General features: G+C 63.8%; 1 non-coding gene across 1 annotated transcript; it reads left to right on the top strand.

Moving 5' to 3' along the window:
- Positions 1-7,114: 7,114 nt before the first annotated feature.
- Positions 7,115-7,272, top strand: LOC132931480 (5.8S ribosomal RNA). Its single transcript, XR_009662656.1, has one exon. It is a non-coding gene; the product is annotated as a 5.8S ribosomal RNA (ribosomal RNA).
- Positions 7,273-7,500: the final 228 nt, after the last annotated feature.

Below are 7,500 nucleotides of genomic sequence, written 5' to 3'. Positions count from 1 at the left end.
CCCGGGGACCGTGGACCGAGAAGCACGGGCGTCGTACTACACGGTGAGGTCGCCCGTTGGTCCCCGGCGACCGGACGGCGGTTCGAGATAAGGACAGTGAAAATTCTCCCGCCGTTTGATTTCCTCGGGGACCGTGGACCGAGAAGCACGGGCGTCGTACCACACGGTGAGGTCGCCCGTTGGTCCCCGGCGACCGGACCGCGGTTCGAGATAAGGACAGTGAAAAATTTTCCCGCCGCGTGATTTCACCGGGGACCGTCGACCGGCGAGCACAGTCCCGTCGGCAACCGGACAGGTCGAAAAATATTTTTTCTTCTCCTGCGCTCCGGAAGCCTACACTCAGTCGCAGCACACGACGTACGCATCTATCGCCCGGCGGACTCGGGATGAAAAATAATTTTTTTTTTTTCTCCGAGTCCGACTGCGGCCCCGTGCGCAGCGGTCGTCGGTTCCCAGTCGGGTACGGTACCGGGTCAGCGAAATCTAATTTTCCTGCGGGTCGCCCGGTACCCCGGCGGTCGTCCGGCGTCGCCCGCTGATAAGCGGGCCCTCGGCCGGGTGGGTCGAAAATTTTATTTCTCCTCCGGCGCCCCGGACGCTCACCTTCGGTCCGGGTACGAGTCGTACGCGTCTGTCAAGGCGGTTGTGTCGAGATTTAAAATTTTTTTTTTTTTTCCCCCGACACCGACCGCGGACCGGGCGGCGAGGTCGTCGCGTCCCCGTTATCGCTCGGCGTACCGGGCGTAGGCGGCGAAATTTCAGTTTACCCGTAAGTCACCCGGAGACCGCGGACCGACCGTCGCGTTTCCCCGGTGGCCGAATCGCGTCGCCCGCGGAGCGCTGCCCCTCTGCCGGGTCGAAAAATATTTTTTCTTCTCCTGCGCTCCGGAAACCTACAGTCAGTCGCAGAAGACGTCGTACGCGTCGGTCGACCGCGCGGACTCGGGATGAAAAATAATTTTTTTTTTTTTTTCTCCGACCCGGCGGTGCGGTCGTCGGTTCGCCGGTTCCCCGTCGGGCACGGCACGCTGACGGCGAAATCTGATTTTCTCCGCGGGTCGCCCGGTACCCCGGCGGTCGCCCGCGGAGCGCTGCCCCTCGGCCGGGTCGAAAATTTTTTTCCTCCTCCGGCGATCCGGGCGCCCACGGTCGGTGTAGGCACGCGTCGTACGCGTCGGTCGCGGCGGTCGCGTCGAGTTTAAAAATTATTATTTTTTTTTCCCCGGGACCCCGACCGCGGCCCCGGCGGAGCGGTCGTCCGGTCCCCGGTAACACTCGGCGCACGGGGGCGTAGGCGGCGGAATCGGATCCCGCCGGGTAGCGGGCCCGGGGACCGCGGACCGTACGCGTCGGCCGGCTCCCGAGGGGTCCCGGTACTCGGGGTCGCCCGTGCCCGGGAAAAGGATAAGGACAGTGAGGGAGTTGCGGCACCACTACGCACGGCGTGAGTATTTGGTGCGTACCGCTACGCACCACGTCTACGGGGCGCGCTCTTAGGACCGCTAAGGTCCGCCGGGTGTTGGGTTCGCCGGCGCCGGGTCAGCCGCGGGGACCGTGAGACGTCGTCCCCGGCGAAGTTTCCCGCGGGAACCGCGACCGGCGAGCGCCGTGCCGTCGTCGCCCGGACGGGCCGAAAAATTTTTTTTCTCCACCTGCGCTCCGGACGCCCGCCGTGGGTCGCGGCACGCGTCGTTCGCGTCGGTCGACCGCGCGGACTCGGGATGAAAAATAATTTTTTTTTTTTTTTCTCCGACCCGGCGGTGCGGTCGTCGGTTCGCCGGTTCCCCGTCGGGCACGGCACGCTGACGGCGAAATCTGATTTTCTCCGCGGGTCGCCCGGTACCCCGGCGGTCGCCCGCGGAGCGCTGCCCCTCGGCCGGGTCGAAAATTTTTTTCCTCCTCCGGCGATCCGGGCGCCCACGGTCGGTGTAGGCACGCGTCGTACGCGTCGGTCGCGGCGGTCGCGTCGAGTTTAAAAATTATTTTTTTTTTCCCCGGGACCCCGACCGCGGCCCCGGCGGAGCGGTCGTCCGGTCCCCGGTAACACTCGGCGCACGGGGGCGTAGGCGGCGGAATCGGATCCCGCCGGGTAGCGGGCCCGGGGACCGCGGACCGTACGCGTCGGCCGGCTCCCGAGGGGTCCCGGTACTCGGGGTCGCCCGTGCCCGGGAAAAGGATAAGGACAGTGAGGGAGTTGCAGGCACCACTACGCACGGCGTGAGTATTTGGTGCGTACCGCTACGCACCACGTCTACGGGGGCGCGCTCTTAGGACCGCTAAGGTCCGCCGGGTGTTGGGTTCGCCGGCGCCGGGTCAGCCGCGGGGACCGTGAGACGTCGTCCCCGGCGAAGTTTCCCGCGGGAACCGCGACCGGCGAGCGCCGTGCCGTCGTCGCCCGGACGGGCCGAAAAATTTTTTTTCTCCACCTGCGCTCCGGACGCCCCGCCGTGGGTCGCGGCACGCGTCGTTCGCGTCGGTCGACCCGCGCGGACTCGGGATGAAAAATAATTTTTTTTTTTTTTCTCCGACCCGGCGGTGCGGTCGTCGGTTCGCCGGTTCCCCGTCGGGCACGGCACGCTGACGGCGAAATCTGATTTTCTCCGCGGGCTCGCCCGGTAACCCCGGCGGTCGCCCGCGGAGCGCTGCCCCTCGGCCGGGTCGAAAATTTTTTTCCTCCTCCGGCGATCCGGGCGCCCACGGTCGGTGTAGGCACGCGTCGTACGCGTCGGTCGCGGCGGTCGCGTCGAGTTTAAAAAATTATTTTTTTTTTTCCCCGGGACCCCGACCGCGGCCCCGGCGGAGCGGTCGTCCGGTCCCCGGTAACCCTCGGCGCACGGGGGCGTAGGCGGTGAAATTTCATTTTCCCCGTAAGTCACCCGGAGACCGCGGACCGACCGTGGCGCTTGCCCTGTGCCCGTATCGCGTCGCCGGCGGAGCGCGGCACCTCTGCCGTGTCGAAATTTTTTTTTTCCCGCGGCTCTCCGGACGCTGACCTACGGTCCGGGTACGCGTCGTACGCGTCGGTCACGGCGGTCGCGTCGAGATTGAAAATTTTTTTTTTTCCCCGAGTCCGACCTCCGCGGTCCGGGCACGGCGGTCGTCGTCCGTACCGGTGCCGCGGCGGGTACGGCCGTCGCGACGGGTTTAGATTTGGAAAAAAAAAATTTTCTAGGATCGAGTAACGCGTTAGTCCGCGGTGTCGGGGTAGGTCACGTACCGGCATCCCGGGCGTTTCGAGTTCGGCCGACGTCGAAATCGAATTTTTAACTTCTTTTCGTTGCCAGCGGAATAACTCGTTACCGGTTGTTTTTACGTCGACGAACCTCAGAGGTATTCTCGTCGGAATCGTCTAAACCTATCCGAAAGTGATATCGGTCGTAGGGTTTTCGACATTTTTTCAGTTTACGGTCCGACCTCGGCACGCCGCTACGCGCGTCGACACGAGTACCCGGAACACCGCTACGCACCGTCATGGACGCGTGGACCGCGTGTCGGCGCGATGACCGCTACGCACGTGCGGTTTTGCATGGCGGACGGTTGGACCCGAGTTTTTGTATATTTGTGAGCGGCCGGTCGGTCGGTCGGCGATCAGCCGGCCGTCGGATCACCGATCACGGTACACGACAGCAAAGCCACGGGCGACGCCGAAGCCGACGCGTCCAACTCAGCCGTGCCGTTCTCGCCCCCGCCAGTTCTTGGCGAGGGCGTGCCCGGCATCGGCGCCGAGGTTGGTATCCGTCCACGTTTCGGCGACCGACCCATCTCGCACGCCGAGTGGCAAACCTCGACTGGCGCTGCGGGCCCTCCTACCGGTGGGTCGGCAGCGCGACACACATCGCTCAACCGATGACGACTCCCGTTACCGTTTCGCAAGATACGAACTCTCGACGCCAGAACATTCCCGCCGCGGCCGGCCATCGTCGCCGTGCCCGGCGGTCGCCGGGGCGAAGCCCCGGGACGACGGACTTCGCGTCGCGCTCCCCGGCTTCCCCCACGATCTCGGCTGGGGACCTTTACAAAACGGGCGAGAGAGGCGATTCCGGCGGGTGCCGTCCGCACAGGACGGCGGTCCGCCGGTCTCCCTCAACTCTCGTCAACGCGAGTTACGTTGCGGACGGGTGCGTATCGCGTGTGGCGCCCGCCACAAGTCGGCCGCTCTAGCCAACGCCATCACGGCCGCGGGCGATTGCGGTCGGGTCGGGTGCCCGCGCGTGTCCACAGCGCTCCCGTCGGGCCCTCGTATTCTCACACGAACCGCGGTCGGTCGCACGCCGGGACCCCAGCGGTCTCGCTGTCGTGCGACCGCCCTCGGCGTCGGCCCGCCCCCGGGCGGACCGGCGCTCGGAAGCACGCGTCCCGGGTGTCGCGTCGTGCGTCAGCGCGCGCGTCACACGGGGCGCAGTTGTTGTAAAACCGAGATCCCTGGTTGATCCTGCCAGTAGTCATATGCTTGTCTCAAAGATTAAGCCATGCATGTCTCAGTGCAAGCCGCATTAAGGTGAAACCGCGAAAGGCTCATTAAATCAGTTGTGGTTCCTTAGATCGTACCCAAGTTACTTGGATAACTGTGGTAATTCTAGAGCTAATACATGCCGACAGAGTTCCGACCGTCGCGGCGCCCTCGGGTGTCGCGTGCGGGAGGAACGCTTTTATTAGATCAAAACCGGCCCGTCGCGGCGCGCTTCGTGCGCGTCCCGATCGCGGCCCGCGCAAAGACCTGGTGACTCTGAATAACTTCGAGCTGATCGCACGGTCTCCGTACCGGCGACGCATCTTTCAAATGTCTGCCTTATCAACTGTCGACGGTAGGTTCCATGCCTACCGTGGTGGTAACGGGTAACGGGGAATCAGGGTTCGATTCCGGAGAGGGAGCCTGAGAAACGGCTACCACATCCAAGGAAGGCAGCAGGCGCGCAAATTACCCACTCCCGGAACGGGGAGGGTAGTGACGAAAAATAACGATACGGGACTCATCCGAGGCCCCGTAATCGGAATGAGAACACTTTAAAACCTTTAAACGAGGATCAATTGGAGGGCAAGTCTGGTGCCAGCAGCCGCGGTAATTCCAGCTCCAATAGCGTATATTAAAGTTGTTGCGGTTAAAAAGCTCGTAGTCGGATCTGTGTCTGGGCGGTGCCGGACCACCCTGGCGGTCCGGCGTGTCGCGGCCGGTCGTGTCGCGGGACCACGTGTCCCGTCGGCGCGGCCGTCGTCGCGCTCGTCAGCCGTCTCGGGGTGTTAGTTACCGGCACGTCGGCCGGACGTATTGTCGGCAGGCGGACACGTGTCTCGTGCTTCCGGCGCGCCACGCGGCCACGCGTCGCTTGGCCGTCGGGGTTCGACGACGGCGGCCGCCTACTCCAATCTTGCTGCGCGGTGCTCTTCACCGAGTGCCGTCGGCGGGCCGACACGTTTACTTTGAACAAATTAGAGTGCTCAAAGCAGGCTCAAATCTGGCGGGGCGGCTTCACGGCCGTCTCGTCAAAAGGCCCTGAATACTGGTCGCATGGAATAATGGAACAAGACCTCGGTCCCGCGCATCTCCGCCCTTCGCGGGCGCGCGAAATCGCCCTCCGGGGCGTTTCCGTGCGCGGGCCGCCGGGCCGCGGGCGCCAGTCGCCCGCGCGTCCCGCCGGGCCGGTTTTCGGGGACCGGAGGTAATGATCAACAGAGACGGGCGGGGGCATTCGTACCGAGACGTTAGAGGTGAAATTCTTGGATCGTCTCGAGACGAACTGACGCGAAAGCATTTGCCAAGTACGTTCTCGTATGATCAAGAACGAAAGTTAGAGGTTCGAAGGCGATCAGATACCGCCCTAGTTCTAACTGTAAACGATGCCAGCTAGCGATCCGCCGGCGTTTCATTAACGACCCGGCGGGCAGCTTCCGGGAAACCGAAGCTTTTCGGTTCCGGGGGAAGTATGATTGCAAAGTTGAAACTTAAAGGAATTGACGGAAGGGCACCACCAGGAGTGGAGCCTGCGGCTTAATTTGACTCAACACGGGAAACCTCACCAGGCCCGGACACCGGAAAGATTGACAGATTGAGAGCTCTTTCTTGATTCGGTGGGTGGTGGTGCATGGCCGTTCTTAGTTGGTGGAGCGATCTGTCTGGTTAATTCCGATAACGAACGAGACTCTGTCCTGCTAACTAGGCGGGTAAACCCGGGTCGGCGGTGGGCGCGGCGCGGGCGGTTTCGGCCGTCCGTGTTCGCGTCTCCGTCGGCTCGGCCCGGTATCCCCGAACGCGTTCGCCCGTCGTCCACGGCGGTCGTCGGGCGCGGCCCGCGCCATCCGCGTCCCTGCGTGCGGCGGGCGTGTGTCGGCCGGGGGGCAACCTCTGGTCGGCGCGCGTCAGTCGCTCCGCGGTGAAGCGCGCCGTGTTCGCGGCCGTCGCCGGCGGATCACGATACGTTACTAGGGCTACCGCCGGCTCCCAGGAGCTTAAACTCTTCTTAGAGGGACAGGCGGCGGACGAAAATAGCCGCACGAGACTGAGCGATAACAGGTCTGTGATGCCCTTAGATGTTCTGGGCCGCACGCGCGCTACACTGAAGGAATCAGCGTGTGTTAACATTCCTGGGCCGACAGGCTTCCGGGTAACCCGCTGAACCTCCTTCGTGCTTAGGGATCGTGGCTTGCAATTTTTCCACGTGAACGAGGAATTCCCAGTAAGCGCGAGTCATCAGCTCGCGTTGATTACGTCCCTGCCCTTTGTACACACCGCCCGTCGCTACTACCGATTGAACGACCGCAGTGAGGTCTTCGGACTGGACGCGCGTTATTCGGCCCCCTCGGGGGCTGGGTCGTCGCGCGACCGGGAAGATGACCGAACTCGGCCGTTTAGAGGAAGTAAAAGTCGTAACAAGGTTTCCGTAGGTGAACCTGCGGAAGGATCATTAGAGACGGGCCCGCGGCACCGGCGTCCCACGCCGGTCTCGCGCGCGCCTAATCCGACCCCGTGGCCGCGTGCGCTCGCGACTAGCTCGCCGACCGCCCGCGCGCCGCGACCCCCGACCAAGCGTCGACCGAAAGATGGTTACCGTCGAAAGACCTTGCGCCGCGCGCACGCGTGGCGCAGAAATTTCGTCGACAAACAAAAAAAAAAACACCCGACCCCGAACGGCGGATCACTTGGCTCGTGGATCGATGAAGACCGCAGCTATCTGCGCGTCGTCGTGTAATCCGCAGGTTATACGAACATCGACCAGTCGAACGCACATTGCGGCCTCGGTGACCCGCGGGTCCCGGGCCACGCCTGTCTGAGGGTCGTATACCGGATACTCGGCCAGACCGATGCGCCGCCGGCAGGCGTCCGACGGGAGACCGTCGGCCGCTCCGGCTGCGCGAGATTGGCGGTTCGACCGGGGAACGACGCCCCGCCGTCTGCCTCGCGGCGACGGCGACGGCGCCCGCCTCCGGTCGTCCGCCCAAGTTGTGACGGCAAACAGTCACGGGTTCTCGCGCCGTAAAACGGCACGTCCCCGTCCGCCCGCCCGC

Source organism: Rhopalosiphum padi, unplaced genomic scaffold, assembly GCF_020882245.1.
Source record: "Rhopalosiphum padi isolate XX-2018 unplaced genomic scaffold, ASM2088224v1 scaffold1, whole genome shotgun sequence".
NCBI classification, from domain to species: Eukaryota; Metazoa; Arthropoda; class Insecta; order Hemiptera; family Aphididae; genus Rhopalosiphum; species Rhopalosiphum padi.
This window is presented reverse-complemented; position numbering and strand designations above follow the sequence as displayed.